This window comes from Anser brachyrhynchus (genome assembly GCF_964034855.1).
Source record: "Anser brachyrhynchus genome assembly, chromosome: Z".
NCBI lineage: Eukaryota > Metazoa > Chordata > Aves > Anseriformes > Anatidae > Anser > Anser brachyrhynchus.
In genome coordinates this window covers 54,119,123-54,135,789 of record NC_137697.1, presented here as the reverse complement: position 1 = coordinate 54,135,789, position 16,667 = coordinate 54,119,123, and the positions used below count along the sequence as shown (strand labels likewise).

General features: G+C 39.6%; 1 long non-coding RNA gene across 1 annotated transcript; it reads right to left on the bottom strand.

The window, feature by feature from the left end:
* Nucleotides 1–493: 493 nt before the first annotated feature.
* LOC308185115 lies at nucleotides 494–8,102 on the bottom strand. The gene is made up of 3 exons (XR_013943130.1): nucleotides 2,923–8,102; nucleotides 1,778–1,874; nucleotides 494–696 (listed from the first exon to the last, which is right to left on the bottom strand). It is a non-coding gene; the product is annotated as an uncharacterized lncRNA (long non-coding RNA).
* Nucleotides 8,103–16,667: the final 8,565 nt, after the last annotated feature.

Sequence of the window (16,667 nt, the reverse complement as noted above, 5' to 3'; positions counted from 1 at the left end):
GCTCCCCTCCCCTACACTCTTCTCCCCTACACTCCTCTAGACTTCCCTCCGCTACACTCCCCTCCGCTACACTCCCCTACACTATCCTCCCCTACACTCCCCTACACTCCTCTCCCCTACACTCCCCTCCCCTATACTCCCCTACGCTCCTCTACCCTACACTACCCTACATGTCCCTTCAGTACCCTACCCATCCCTCCCCTACCCTCCCCTGCCCTTCCCTCCCCTCTCCTCCCCTTCCCTCCCCTTCCCTTCCCTTGTCTTCATTCACTCTCCTTCCCTCCCCTTCCCTCCTGTCTTCTCCTCTTCTCTCCTCTCTTCTCCTCCTCTCCTCTCTTCTTCCCCTCTCTTCTCCTTTCTTTCACAAACTTGAATGCCGAAGAGGGAGAACCGTCACTTCAAATCACTTCAGTCATTCTCGTAGCTTATATCACTGGCTGATTCATGGCAATCCATCAGCGGTAGTCATAAGCGTTGCAGCTGCTGGGTCACTAGTCAAGCAAGAGTCTCAAACTGGGAATCGCTGACTTCTTTCTGTGGCTCAGACAGGTGACTTTCAATTCCACCCTGCCTTGGACACGTCCTCTTGCTGTGTCCCCACCTACAGTGCAGTTTTGCTTAGAAGCAGAAGCACGGTTTTGAAGTAGTTCCACTCCTTCCGTTTTCAATGATTCAGCTTGGCTAGCCAAGTGGTTTCTGTAAATAGAACGCAATCAAGAGATTTTGGTTAGAAACAACTAACTGAGCAGTTCCTTTCCACATGGGCAATGAATATTTACCCTTTCCTAATGGAGACTACAGTGTAAGAGATAATGACAGATCATTCAGAAAGCTTTGAAATAGCCCTTGGGGATGCTTAGTCCAGAGGACCAGGGTAAATCTGTCTAAAGTACACCATGGAATCACTCTGAATTACTTCTTAACAGAAGCATGTCCTTACTATGTCTGCTATGGCTTCAGCTGGTTTCAGTGTTCTTCTTCACCTAATACTTAAATAAAGAGTTCTAAAGGAAGATGGAAAGATTGAGAAATATATAAATCACTGATGAAAAGTGCTTTGAGAACTTTGGCCATTAGCCCTGGAAAGCATCAAAGTACTGTCCTGTGAAGCAAATGCCTTATTCTCTTGATATCTAAGGAGGTAAATAAATCCAATGTTGGAACATTAAGGATAGGTTAGAAAATTAAACACTAAAAACAAGTTAAGGAGAAGAACAAGTAAGCAATTGCAGTGCCTATGGGGTAACTGCAGGGTTAGGCAAAGAACTATTGTGCAATGAAATCTTGTTATAAAAGAAATATTATGTGAATTTTTACTGTTTTATTTGTCGAGCTATATTTGGAAGGGAGTGAATCTATTAGGATTAGATATCTAATTTAGAAATTAAAATTGGTTTCTCTTTCCTTTTGAGTTCACTCCTTTTTATAGGATTTTATAATAGAATAAGTATATATATGTTTTTTAAAAGAGTAAAAGACGGTAATTATATTCACAATTATTTTTTAAATACAGTAACAATAGCAAGGATGAGATGAAAAGTATTTATACACTATTATAGTGTCAAGGTATGTCCCATACATTAGTAACAGTCAGAGGATTCATGTTAGTGAACAAAAGATATCTTTAAATAAGTAAATAAATAATTAAATATATATACATATATATATATATATATATATATACAGAAACCTGAGAAACTGCTATGCAGGTTAGCTTCTTGCTCTCTTTTATTAAAGTTACAGTGAATACAGCATCATTGTGTGTTACAAACTTTACCCTCAGTCCACCACGGATACACACAAGAGGTCAGTCTGCAGGTTCCGGAGGCAAAGAAACTGCTCTGGCTTGATGTGAAGAGCCAAGACATAAGTTGCTGTCAGAGAAAAGATGCTGTCAAAATGTGTCACGTCTATGCTAGAGCATCTCTACCACCATCCGTACTGCATCTATATTCGATCTATAGTAGAGCATCTCTACTTAGCCAGTCTGGGTGATCTTATGAGCATTCTGAAGACCCAGAGGAGGATCTGTTTGTCTTTTCTGTTTTTATAGCCAGTGAAAATCCTTATAATTTTACACAGCATGGATGAAAAACACTAAGTGTACTTCCAACCTTCATAAATTCTAAGGAAATGGGGATGAGTTTGTGGAATAACCAAGTAAACTGTTGACCTAGAAGCAGCCTAAAGACTGTCTTTAACCAGGGCCTTGCATTTTTCATTTTTATACTGTTACTTGCCTTCAAGTGCACAATAATTATTTTCTCAAGAACCAAGACCCACTGAATTTTATGGCTGAAAATGTAGCTGTTTTTTTTTTTTCCTAATTCTTCTACATTCTGTTTCAAACAAATACTATAAAATAGGTCGGTCTTGACATTTATTTGTACTCAGACAACCAATTATATTTGTCACCTGAGGTTTAAAGCAAAGCAAAAATATAAAGAGCATATTGATTCCGGAAGATATTCTAAGTAGAAATTGTTTTCATATAATATCAAAAGCAAGGATTTAAAAATCCTCAAAAATTGATTCCACAGCTACAAATTTCATTTTGCTGTTAAACAGAAATAAAATTGTGTATTGTCCGTATGGCTGATCTGTCAGGAATTAAAGAAAGGCACCCTGGGAACCCAGCCCTGGAGTCACCCAAAACTTGTTTAAACCCATGATATTTGAAATGAGACAGTTGGACTCAATAAACTACATGTTTCTGTACAATTTTTTTTTTTTTTTTTTGGTCAGGGCTTAATTTGATTAGCTGTACAGGTTGGCAGTTGCCTACAGACAAATACCTTAACAGTAGTCTAGACAACGTGATTGCTCTGAGAAAAATGAATTGTATTTGATGTACTTATGAAGTGTTTCCAACTAGACTTTCTACCACTACAGAAATGCACCTGAGCCTTTCACAAAACTTACGGGTGGTAATTGGAAATATTCATCAGCATTCTCCGTTTCCTTCCTCATCTCAATTCTCTTTTTGTCTGTGAAGCTTTTAAGATCAGAGATGAAGATCAGCTATAATATGGAGTTTTGGATACTGCTAAGGAAAAGAAGAATCATACTGAAAACTCTTTTCAACCTCATTTGCAATCATCAAAGAAAAGAATACCAAAAGAATACTGCTTTATCATGGTAAGCATAACTTTGAGCATAGGTCTCCTATAACTGAAGCAAGGTTAAATATGTTCCAAACAATGCTAAGGAGCACACCCATAATCATTTCCATAAAACTGTGTTTTCAAATGAATGGTTGAAGAAGAAGAAAAGAAAATTACCAGGACATACAGTTTTCCTCTAGCTTGCTTTGCTTCATTCAGAATCTGAGTCTTCGTTCACAATCAGGGAGCAGCATTACAGAGAAATGCCAAAGCCTCCCCAAACTTGCTGTATCTTCATCAACAAGGGCTTTGACACTGCTGCCTCCTCAGCAACATCAGCAATTTACTAGGAAAGTTGGTGTCCACCAGGTCACATTAGGAATAGGAAATCCCTCTTGCCACAACTTCACACTCACAGCAGAGTTGGCAGGACAGAGCGATGGACAGAGAGCTATCTATAAGAGTGCTAGAAAACAGACTTTAAAACAGATTTCCATCAACCCAGGAAAAATTACTTGCTCATCCCTTCAAACTGAACTCTGAGAAGGTGATCCCAAGCTGCATTCCTGACATCTATGCTGTAAAGTCATCAAATGTGACATGTTACTATACCAGCTTGTTGCTTTTTGTTGTGAACGTAAACAAGAGTTTGACTTTCTAACGTTTGTTTAGAATTAAGCTCAAAGCGTTAGTCCTTTGATATATTTTTGTTTGGAAGTGTTTTCACTGTTTCCCAGACAATGTCTCCAGCAAGCTAGCTGCTTGTTTCATTTGTTTTGTTCCATTTTGTTTTGTTTTGTTTTGTTTTCTGAGGAAGTTTTCTTAGAGAAATAAGATTTAAGTTATCATATTGTATGTCCATCCAAGTAGTACCAAACTTAATGCTTGTGAAAGGACTTTACACAAACTACAGAATACTAAAATGAAGCATTCACAATAAAAACACATTTTTTGCCTCAGCCAAGCATCAAACCACTTACAGAAGGGCATGGGCCCTCTCTATGCACCTCAAGGTGAGATTCACAAATCCTCACATGGTCTCATCACATCCAGCACGCTTCTCTGTCCCTCCTAGCTAAACTTGCACAGAGGCAGCTGTCCCAAAGTGCCATGGTGACATAATTCAGTTCTGTTTCTGAAGTCATCACCGTAGGCGCCTTGCAATGACAACAGAACACTCTCTGTTGCTAATGTGCGTGTTTCAGAAACAATTAGAGAAGTGCCACTATCCCCCAATTGACTTTAATTAGAGTAGTTCCAAAATTATTCTCTGCTACCATACATCTGTGGAAGGTGTGTGATAAATCTATTCCTTAAGACAGGATTACAGACAAAAAGAGCTTGATTCTGATACATTCCCCTTACTTTTAGAGCTGCTGATGTTTTATTTCCGTGTAAGAAAAAAGAAGGTGAAATCAACAATTCTCTTCCTACGAGTTGGGAATATGAAATAACCACAATTATCCAGGAAGCCTTAAAAAGGAAACTATATATTTCCTTGTTAAACACCTTGTTTCTTCTGAAAAATTTTCCAGTACTTTGCAGCTGCGGTGGTTTTAATCGGGTGGGCAGCCGAGTTCCACCACGGCCGCTCTCTCACTCCCCCTCCTCAAAGAGAAAGGGGGAGAAAATACAATGCAAAGGGCTCAAGGGTTGTGATAAGGACGGGGAGATCGCTCAACAATTATCGTGACGGGCAAAGCATACTCAGCATAGGGAGATAGTAAGATTTAGTGCCTATTACTAACAAGCTAGAGAAGTGAGAAACAAAGGAAAGAAACAAAAAATGCCTTCCCCCCATCTGACCTCTTCCACCTTCTCCCCCCGAGCAGCACAGGGGAACAGGGAAATGGGGGCTGTGGTCAGTTTATAGCACTTCATCTCCGCCGCTCCTTCTCAGATACTCTCTGCCCCTGCTCCACATGGGGTCCCTCCCACAGGATGCTGTCCTTCCTGAACTGAGCCTGCGGGGGCTGCCCACAGGCAGCAGCTCTTCAAGAACTGCTCCCACACGGCTCCGTACCACGGGGTCCATCCATCCCCCAGGAGCAAACTGCTCCAGCACGGGTCCCCCACGGGTGGGCGGCAGCTCCCCCCAGACCCCCTGCTCCTGCGTGGGCTCCTCTCCACGGGCTGCAGCTCCGGCCCGGGGCCTGCTCCTGCGGGGGCTCTCCATGGGCCGCAGCCTCCTCCAGGCCACAGCCACCTGCTCCAGCGGGGGCTCCTCCACGGGGGGGCTGCAGCGTGGAGATCTGCTCCGTGTGGGACCCGTGGGCTGCAGGGGGACAGCCTGCTCCACCAGGGGCCTCTCCCTGCACAGGCCGCAGGGGAACTGCTGCTGCCTGCCTGGAGCACCTCCTGCCCTCCTGCTGCACTCACCTGGGGGGCTGCAGGGCTGCTTCTCACTCCTCTTACTCTCACAGCTGCTGTGGCACAGCAGGGGTTTTTTTGGTATTTTGTTTTGTTTTGTTTTTTCCCCTGTTCTTAAATATGCTCTCACAAACAACATCACTTACTGCCTCAGCTCTGGTCAGCAGCAGGGCCCTTAACTAACACGGGGCAGCTTCTAGATTCTTCTCACAGAAGCCACCGCTGTCGCCCCTTGCTACCAAAACCTTGCCACATAAACCCACGTGAAGGACTGCAACCTGTGGGCACGAACTCACACTGGAACAGGGAAACAGTGTAACCAGGACGGAGGAGCAGAGAGGAGCTGTGATGGACAGAGCACAGGCCCCACTACCCGTCCTCCTGTGCTGCTTTGAGTGGGGAGAATTAGAAGAGCCAGGAGTGAAGCTGAGTTTGGGAAGAAGTAAGGAGGGCAGGGAAAGTATTTTCAGATTTTTTTTTTTTAATTTTATTTTTTACTGTCCTGCTGTGTTACTGTAGAGTAAAAAAATTATATTAATCTTCCCCAAGCTGAGTCTGTTTTGCCTGTGATGGTACTCAGTGAGCAATCTTCTTGTCCTAACCCTGACCCACAAGGTTTGTCATTTTGTTTCCTCCCCCTGTCCTGCTGGGGAGGCGGGGTGAGAGAGTGGCTGGGTGGGCGTCTGGCAGACAGCCAAGGTCAACCCACCACACTTCCGCCTAAACATTTTTACATTGTTCCAGGAGAGTAATTTTCCTCTGTACCTTCCTCCTTTTCCTTCTCCACATTACTCCTAAACCGTTTGCTTCCTTTGAACAAACTTTGAATTTCCATGGTTTTTGTTATATATATATTTTTTTCATATGTCTGCTGCTGACATAGAGTAAATATCAGATATGTTCTCCTTCTAAAATAATGGCAATACTCTCCTTCTAAAATAAATGCAATAAATTCTTATTTTTTATAAATGATATGGATGCAGGACTTAAATGCATACTAGGTAAGTTTTTGGATGACATTAAATTGGGAGGAACTGTTGACTCCCTCAAATGTGGAGAAGCCTTGCAGAGAGATCTTGACAAATTAGAGGGCTGGGCAATCACCAACAATATCAAGTTTAACAAGAGTGTGTGCTGGATTCTACAGATGGCATGGGGCAACCCTGGCTTTACATACAGACTGGAGGATAAGAGGCTGGAGAATAGCCCCACAGAAAGGGATCTTGGGGTTTTGGTTGACAGCAACTTGAATATAGGTCAACAGTGTGCGCTGGCAGCCAGGAGGGCCAAGGGTACCCTGGGGTGCATCAGGCACAGCACTGCCAGCTGGTCGAGGGAAGGGATTGTTCCACTCTGCTCTGTGCTGGTGCAGCCTCACCTTGAGCATTGTGTGCAGTTTGGGGCACTGTAATGTAAGAAGGACATAAAACTATTAGAGAGTGTCCAAAGTAGGGGAACCAATACGGCAAAGGGTCTACAGGGCAAGATGCATGAGGAGCGGCTGAGGTCCCTTGGTTTGTTCAGCCCAGAGCAGAGCAGGCTGAGGGGAGGCCTCATGGCAGCCTGCAGCTCCCTCACGAGGGGAGCGGAGGGGCAGGCGCTGAGCTCTGCTCTCTGGGGACAGCGACAGGACCCGAGGGAACGGCATGGAGCTGGGACAGGGGAGGGTCAGGCTGGGTGTTAGGGAAAGGTTCTGCACCCAGAGAGTGGTCAGGCACTGGGACAGGCTCCCCAGGGCAGTGGTCACAGCACTGAGCCTGCCAGATTCAAGAAGTGTTTGGACAACGGTCTCAGATGCATGGTCTGATTTTTGTGTGGTCCTGTGTGGAGTCAGGAGTTGGACTCGATGATCGTTGTGGGTTCCTTCCAGCTTGGGATATTCTATGATTCTGTGATTCTTAAATCATCAAATCGTAGAACAGCCCAGGCTGGAACTGACCTCAAATGATTTTCTGGTCCAAACTTTGAAATCTGCTTACATCGTGACTTAGTTATCAAACAGGTTTTGAGCTGAATCATTTCATATTTTTCTGTGTTGGAAATAAAGGCAATTTTGATATAGTTAATCTTTCATACAGCACCATGTATGTTTTATGTGCTATATAATTATTGCTGTCACTTTGCTGTTTTTTACTGGAACTATAATAGAGTTCAAAGGTCCTAACTAAGGTTAGGATCCCATTACACAGCTGCTCCCAAGAGGCAAAAAGCCATACAACTTCAGCCCCTGACCTTGTGAAAACAGTGGAATTAAGCATAGTCATAATATTAACCATATCCACATTAGACATAGACAAGGAAAACTGTGGATTAAAGAATGGAAATATTGCTACCCTTATTTTGTCCATGGGGAATATAGTCACATTGAACTTATATGATTTATCCAGGCCATAGAAGAAATTGTGGCACAGCCACATGCAATATTTTTCAGATAGTAATCTTGTGGATGTTTCTTTCTGAAAATTCTTTATCAATACAAGAAGGAAGGTTTAAGCTAAAATAGCATAGAAACAATTTTTTTTTTGAATTATAATAAATTTAACAGGAGTATAATAAATGGATTTTCGACATACAGAAATCATTTAAAAAGCAATACTGTAATAACATGGCACAAATGGGTATATTGTAAGCCAGTTTTTTAATTAGTTCTTTCTGTGAAGCCTGAGACTTGGTTAGGGGCCCTAGAGAGAATGGATTGAATTTCTCAGCCTTGAGAAGTCTGAGAGTGGTTCTTCTCAGAAGACTGAGAGGGGATCTTATCAATGTTTATAAATACCTGAAGTGTGGGAGCCAGAGGGATTTGGCCAACCTCTTTTCAGTGGTTTGTGGGGACAGGACAAGGGGCAATGGCCACAAAATGGAGCACAGGAAGTTCCACACCATCATGCGAAAGAACTTCACGGTGAGGGTGACGGAGCACTGGAACAGGCTTCCCAGGGAGGTTGTGGAGTCTCCTTCTCTGGAGATATTCAAGGCCCGTCTGGACGCCTACCTGGGCAACCTGCTCTAGGGAACCTGCTTTGGCAGGGGGGTTGGACACGATGATCTCTTGAGGTCCCTTCCAACCCCTTCAGTTCTGTGATTCTGTGTGATTCTGTGAATGACGTGATGAGATTGGTGAACAGGCAGAATGGGACACCTACTGGAACTAAAAACTCAAAAAGGAAATAAAACAACAAAACTGTATCTCTCATAGACTAGAGGAAAAACACCAGAGTCAGATTTGCAAAAGAGGCAGAAGCTCACAGGACCTTGTTTAGAAATTAAATTAAAACTTAAGATTTCCTAATCTTACAATTAATGGGCTATCAGCAAATCCCTCACCAATCCTCTTTACTGTCAGTTAATTTAAAGAGACTGTTCCTCCAGCTCAGATCTGAGCTGTCTAAAGACTTGGCATGAGACAGGTCAATATCTGTATGGTGACACACAGTTCACAGCTTTGGTTTGCTTCTTTTTCTTTAATGTCACTTGCAAAAGCACAGTTTAAAGCATTACTGGAGTTTCCTACACAAACTTGTGTAGGAAATACATCCCTTTTGTATCTTTGCGTTATAATTTGGATTATTATTATTTTCTACGCAGGATTCTTTACTTATACTGTGCCTTATGGATAGTCTTGATCAGTGGACAAATCAGAACTGTACAGAGTAGGATGCTGAATAATTCCTACAATATATTTGCAGAAGCTGGAAGATGTGCAGCAGTGGATGCAGTAGAAACTAGATGAAAAGAAAGGACAGTCTGAAAATTCAGGGGAATCAAATGGTGTTCTGAATAACTATTCCTCTCTCTCTGTCACAGATCTGTATAAGGCTAGACAAACCACTTAAACTGTACTTTCTGCAAGTGGTCACTAGCTCTGTGCTCCTCTTTCCTGCAGCTCCAGGCCCTTGTTGTGATTTGAAAACATTAGGTACTTACACCTGCAACATAGTCAGCGGTCACTGAATGTATACTGTATTGTACAGTACTAAAGTATCTGAAAAATCAACTCCTAAGCATCTTAAATTGACTATCAAAAGTAGTGGATATTTTCTAATTTATTCTGTCTCAGTTCTCTCTCCGTCAAATTAGAATAATAATTCCTCTTCAGCCCGCAGAAGTGCTGTGAAGATAAATTCATTAAGATTCGTAAAGCACTCAGCCACTATAGTGATGAGCACCACCAAAAAGCCCAGGAGGAAATTAAAAATTCTGTCTTCAGAGCAGAACTTAAAAATGTGGCATGGAACCATACATTGAACAATAACAAAGAAACAAAATGGTGAATCGTTACTCATTCACTGAGTATTATCTATATATTGTGCACAGCAGGAGACAAGAGCTGGGGGGGTGAGGGGGGTGGTGGGGAGTAAAGTGTATGTGATCAGTTAATTAAAACCAGGCTCATAATGCATACCAGGAAACAGGGAAATAAGAGTAGGTGGGCAGCCTAATTCTGGCAATTCCCACATCTGGGTACTTGACTATAAATACACAGATTTTTTATTTTTATTTTTATTTTTTTGGTCAATATATTGTTTACTTTTATTATGGAAAAATTTAACAGAGTTCTACCTATCTTAATTCTTTCCACTGAGATATAATGACAGTGGCTGTAGGTTTCTCCAATGTTACAGCTGATCTCCTAATTCAAAAGATTTTGGTTCACTCATTTTCCTTCCTCTCTCAAATCATGCTAATATCTTCATTGCAATATGTCTCCTACCAGAGACAACTGATGTTTTATAAATGTTTTTTAATGATGTTTTATGAAATTAAATGCTGTTGGGATAATCTCAAGAAAAAATAATTGTACAAATCTAATTCATGTTCTATGAATGAAATCTAAAATTTGATGGCTGAGTTATTTGAAGAATATTAATCCTACCTGAGATTGTTATGCTTAACTACATTAATGTTTGTGGGGTTTTTTTTGTTGTTTTTTGTTTGTTTGTTTGTTTTCAGCGTAAGGCCTCTTGGTTAAAGAAATAAAATACTGTTTACAGCATTTATTATTACAGTATAAAACTTAGAAAAAAGTTAACCTTGACCGATTGGCTTTGCCTTCAAAAAGTCACCTTTCAAATTCTGTTGAAATTGTTCTGATTTTCTTATATCTGGATTGTTGCATCATCACTTAAGAAGTCAGTCAGAAAATTTTCCAAGTTTTTATAGCAAACATAGTTTACATCCTTACGCTTCACAAAAAGCTTCTAATAAAACATGGCCTAATGTTGCTTCGTAGACATAAGGGACTACGTTTCTATAGTAATGTATTTCATTTTTCTTATTATCAAAAATTATTTAGAAGGGAGAAGAGCTGCTGGTGTGCTTTTGTTGTTGGTTTTTTTGTATGTTTTTTGTTTTTGTTTTTACAAAAATATGCACCAATTTTCCAGGCAGTACTTAACAAACTTAATCTTCTCTAATTTCTTATACCTATGGAACAGAAAACATAGGCAAATTTCTAGTTTGTTAGATAGAATTATCCTTATAATAGCCTTGTAATTTTGTACATAACTTCATTTTACAATGAAGGTGAGTTGATAAGGTATAAAGTACATTGAGCTTAACAGTGGTCAGGTATATTTTGATTTATCTACCTGAGTCTTTTAGTCTTTCTTTCTAATTAGATATGGTTTTAAAAGTTAAAAGTAAAAAAAAAAAAAGTATATATATTCAAAATGTGGTAATGAGGAAAAGAAGTATAATTGATCAACATAAAAACTATTTGGTGCACAGAAATATCAATAGTTATTCAGTAAGTGTAATGAACTCTGCTGCAGCTGGCATTGGGTGGCTCCTTGGCTTAGTGCTCTTCCATTTCTATGTTTTTTTCCATATTGACAAGACTCACATGAAGACGTAATATGGCTGTAATGGGAGAATGGAAGAAAAAAACATAGATATCAAAACTGTAACAGATGTTATAACTCATGGAAATACAGATAAGTTCTCAGTTCACTGAAGAAATGTTCTGTTTTTGAAAGATATCAAGAAGTATTTCTAATTTAGGACAGTATTTTAAGTTAACGTAAGATCATCTGTACCTGTAAATCTCGAGGGAGGAGTCTATGCAGAACTAAACAATGAATTGTCTGAAATTATTATCCACGACAAGTACAAGCAGATGGGTTTAAGAAGACCCGATGTGACAGTACACAGCATGTCATTCAGTACTTAAGGCACCAATCACCTTAATAGAGCTGGAAGTTCTCATGATTTGTCTTCATAGCCCTGACAATGAGGTTTAGATTTCCAAAGAATTTTACAAATCCTTTGCTTTTGATAAATTTAAATTCTTTAGAAGGGTAGACAGAAATTTCATCTACTGTCAGACATTTGCTAAGAAACTTCAAGAAGTCATAACAGAGGATGAGCTTCAGCGTGCCTGAGTACTTCAGAGATCTTTCTTGATCAGTAAATTGTAACCAAAGGTTTAATCCTTTTTAACATTCTGTGGCAACTATTCAGATCTGATTTTTCATCTTGAGCAAAGGGGAGTAGGAGGTTCAAGAGACCTCAGCAGAAACCCTAATCCTCAGTGTAATGCTAATTGTTGTGGGTTTTAGGCCACAAGCTTCACTAGTAATAGCTACTGTACTTACTGTAATTGTTCTGTATATCTGATATCTGGGAAACAATGAGTAGGCATCTAAAATGATACACAATCGATACACCTTTTGCACCTAGATTTCACTCTTCTGCTGGTGGAAATTACTTGCTTTTCAAAAAAGGGTGACTATGCCCATTTGCATATAAAAATGCACTGATAGTGAGATGTAGAACAAGTTTCAAGACAAAGGAACGGAATATTAAAAATAAAATTTCTCATCTAAAGTGCAATGATACAAACTTGCCTTCACATCCTTCTTAATGCATGAATAAATATCAAGAGATTATATTTTGCTGTAACCCTGGCTTCCTTATAATCTGGACAAGTCAAATATTTGTGTCATGGAAACAAGTAAACGACCATGCATGGATCCATTATTAACTGGTTTTGTTGCATGTTTAATCAAAAGTCAAACTTTTACAAGCAGCCTTGATATTTAAAAATTATAAATAAATAAATAAATAAATAGATTTTTAAAAAAAGAGAAGTACCCTAAACTCAAAAGCCTGGTGAACTCTTTGTTTTCCTAAATAACCACCATGAAAGAAAAAAGACCAGGTTCTGCAGTCTTAATTTAAGTCAGCATCACTCAGCTCAACTGACAAAGCTACCCAGCTGCTTTGGGAATGAGCACCAAACATGCACAGGACTGGAGAGTACTCTCACCTGGAGTGCAGGTCGATTTTAACAGAGTGGGGAAGGTCAGAGTGCCAGCACCCTTCTTTTTCCAGGCCTAATGGTGAATAAAAGCTAATCAATGTAACTCTGTCCTCTTGTCTATCAGTAAGATTGAGCAATCATTCAAAAAATGTTTAAAAATAAATGGCATACAAATATAAGTTCTTTCACTCCTTCCTCGCAGGTCTATTTCTAAATGTTATCTGAAGGAGAACAAAAGAGCTAGAGGGATCCTGTTAGCAGTGACCTGCAGTCTCTACTCTACATTGCAGTAAGATAAATTTTACTATATTTTAAACAAAGTTGTATAAATTACCATTAAGATGCAGCACAAAACTCCATTATTAAGGTTCAGTCTACGTTTTGTACATAAAATGAAGATCCAGTCTTTTATTGTACCTGTTAACTAGAGCATATAATCTCCCACCTCACAGCACTTGGTCTTTGAAACCAGAAAATTCTGGGCTGAGATGGTACAAATAGATATATTAATTTATTTGAAGTACATTAAAAGCTAACACATAAAGCAGTTTATCTGTATCAAATCTTTCTTTGCTTATTCATAAAAATGGGAAAACAAACTTAAAAAAAATACTTATACTTAAATTGTCCTGAGATTTTATGCACAAGTGATAGATAAAATAATTCAGTTTAAAGTCAGCTAATGCACAATTTCATTTTTATGAACAGTTAAGCCACAGATCAGATAATTCTTACAAGAAGTCATTATGATAAAGAAAATGATGCCAATCACATCCTCTTTCTTTCCAACGTTTCAGCAGAATATTTGAGTGTTAGTGTTGCATAAAGTTGCATAATGCTTTGCAATGACATTGCTTCAGTGAGACCAGGAGTATCAGGATTTTTCAGTGATATCTTTCTACATCTATTTGTCCTTCTTTTTAAAGATTCCGTGACCATGGACAACTTTGGGTACCTTAGGCATGCCTGAAAGGGGATCTCTATGAAGACTAAGAGTCTTCATGAATTTGAATTCAAGGATTGAATTTGGGTTTAATTTTTCCTTCACAAAGCAATAAACTTACTAAAAGCTAAAAGAACAAACAAATGAAGTCCAGATTTTCTAGCATCAACTGGACACTGATCTAAAATATATTAGATTCAAATAATCCAATAGCACCCAGACTGTTGAAAGGGCTTATGTCTTGTAAGTTCATTCAAATGCATTGCAAATTGAAATTTCATTTTGTGAAATTTAAAGCTACTGTACTCTGTTTTAAAATAAGCTATTTTAAGACAAGTGGAAGATTGATCAGAATTCCTGTATGTGAGGTTCCTTTACACCAGATTACAAGACTGTTAGCATTGTACTGCTAGTGAAGCAGAACGTGTTTCATGCCAAAATTTCTTACTGATATTTCTAATCCTTACAAAAACTGTCATAACGTACTTCACCTAATTGGTGTGATGATTCTGTAGAAAAGCACACAGATTATATATTTACTTCAGTAGAGTATATCCTTTCCCAAAGATCAACAATAGCTGTTATCTAAATCTGTCAGCTAACAGGTGACAGGTGGTGTCCAAGGAAAACATTTATAATTTGATTTCTGAAGTATAACATTAGGTATACTTTCCTGTATCTGTCAATCAGAGAAGTACAATTTTTTCAAAGACACGTCCAGAAAAACAACACATATTCTGATAACAATGGCTGAAAAGAACTTTTCTTTAAAAGAAAAAAAGAATAATCTGGGAGTGACAGGAAATCTAAAAACCCTCTACCAGCCATAAAATACTGTTAGTTACAGTAAGACAGTGAACCAACAATTTCATCAGAGCTCATGAAAATCAGTGGGAATTTAGTATAAATATCAAGCTTGGAAGAAGTGAAGCAAAAGGTAGGAAAAAAATCCAATAAAGCAGAAAATGAGGCAGAAAAAAAGATTTCATAGAATGATGCTTCCATGATATATCAGTAGCTGGAAAAGTTATACAAGGAAAAGACAACAGACACAACTCTGGTTATGCTATGCCATGCCCTGCATGGAAAACAGTAAACAAATTACAACTGAAAAATATTTCTTTATCAATGACTTTTAGTAATTCTCTTCCTTATCTGATCTTCCTTACCTTTCCAATTCTACTTCAAATTTTTTCCTTTTGTACCAGAATTTGTACCAGAATGTTTTATTCCTTGCTGACATTGGCTATGTGAGAAACAAGAAAGATTCTTATTTTCAGGATGAATAAAATGAGTGGGAAATGAAATGGTATCGGAGATTTTGAGAGGATCATTTCATCTCTGATATGTTTCTGGTCATGTGCTGTGGTGCAAAGTTCAAAGGAGGATACAGTTCCAGGGTACAATTTTCAAAATGGAGAGCAATGCTTTCTTCTGACAGCTCAGTGTCATTAAAGGATCCCTGAAAATTCAACAAAAGATCCAGTACTATATACCATAGTAACCATTTTCCTATTTGGAATATATGTTTAAACCAGATTGTCTTTACAAATTCAAAACAAATCCATATAAATTCTTCACTTCTTTTGTTGAAACAATGCTGCTGCATGTCTCTCAACCATTTATTTTGCTTAAAAGAAGCCTTCTGCAAGTGTTGCCCTAGCAGTTCATAACTATAGACCTCATTCCTTCAGGTGTAACACAAGAAAAACTTGTAGACACAGATCCTACTCTGTGTTAAGATGGCCTCAGCTAACCTGGTAGCATAAAGAAACCTTAAGTTTTCCTCTCACCAGATACTTCCAGTGCTCTGGCACCTTTCTTAACAGTCCAAGTATGTGCTGTGGGAAAAGGGACTTGACAGGAGTGTTTACATACTTCAGCCACTGGCTGCTTGAGTGGTCTTAGGGGACTGTGACTCAGAAGTCCAGAGGGCCACGAAGATGATCAGAGGGCTGTAGGACCTCTTCTATGAAGAAAGGCTGAGAGAGCTGGAGTTGTTCAGCCTGGAGAAGAGAAGGCTCCAGGGTGACCTCATTGCAACTTTTCAGTACTTAAAGGAGGCTTATAAAAAAGATGTAGAGTGACTTTTTGCTCAATCAGATAATAACACGACAAGGGGAAATGGTCTTAAACTAAAAGAGGGGAGATTTAGATTAGGGTTTAGGAGGAAATTCTCTGCTCAGTTGGTGAAGCACTGTAACAGGTTGCCCAGAGAGGTTGTGGACGCTCCATCCCTGGCGGTATTCAAGGTCAGGTTGGACAAGGCCCTGGGCAACCTCATCTAGTGGGTGGCATCCCTGCCTACAGCAGGGGGGTTGGAAGTAGATGATCTTTAAGGTCCTTTCCAACCCAAGCCGTTCTGTGATTCTGTGATTCTGTGATTCTGAACCTTGTTACCAGATGGGGGGTAGACTGTAAACACTGCTGACTCAGGTATGTCCAAGCAAAACAACTTGTGATCATCCCTGTCATCTCTACTAACATTGTGTGCCCTCTGTAGGGAGCCTGTAACACATCAGAGATCCTGAGCATCATGCAATTTGTGCATGACTAATGTTTTATGTAATATTTAATACTGGGTTATGTTGTATGATTTCTGCTGTCTCAGTGATGCTGATATGTTGATGTTCTCCAATGGCTGCAGAGTCAGCAAATAATGACAGAAAGGAATACAGGTAAATCTTACTGAACCCACAGCCTGAGACATACTTAGGGAATCAGTAGCTGGGATACTTCTTCAGTCTTCAGAGATACTTCTTCAGTCTTCAGAGATCATTCTGGCAAGGGTGAAGTTTTAGGTCACTTCAGCATGTACAAATCAGTGTCCTTTTTAGAAGAATTGTGCAAAGGAGAAATCCTCTCCCCATTTTCCTCTCCTAGAGATGTGAATGTACCCTGAAACACCATGGGCAGCTACTGCAGCTGATACTAAGTAGCCTTCATTGTAAGCTAAGAGGCCTCATGCATACCAGTAAATTAAATGTGC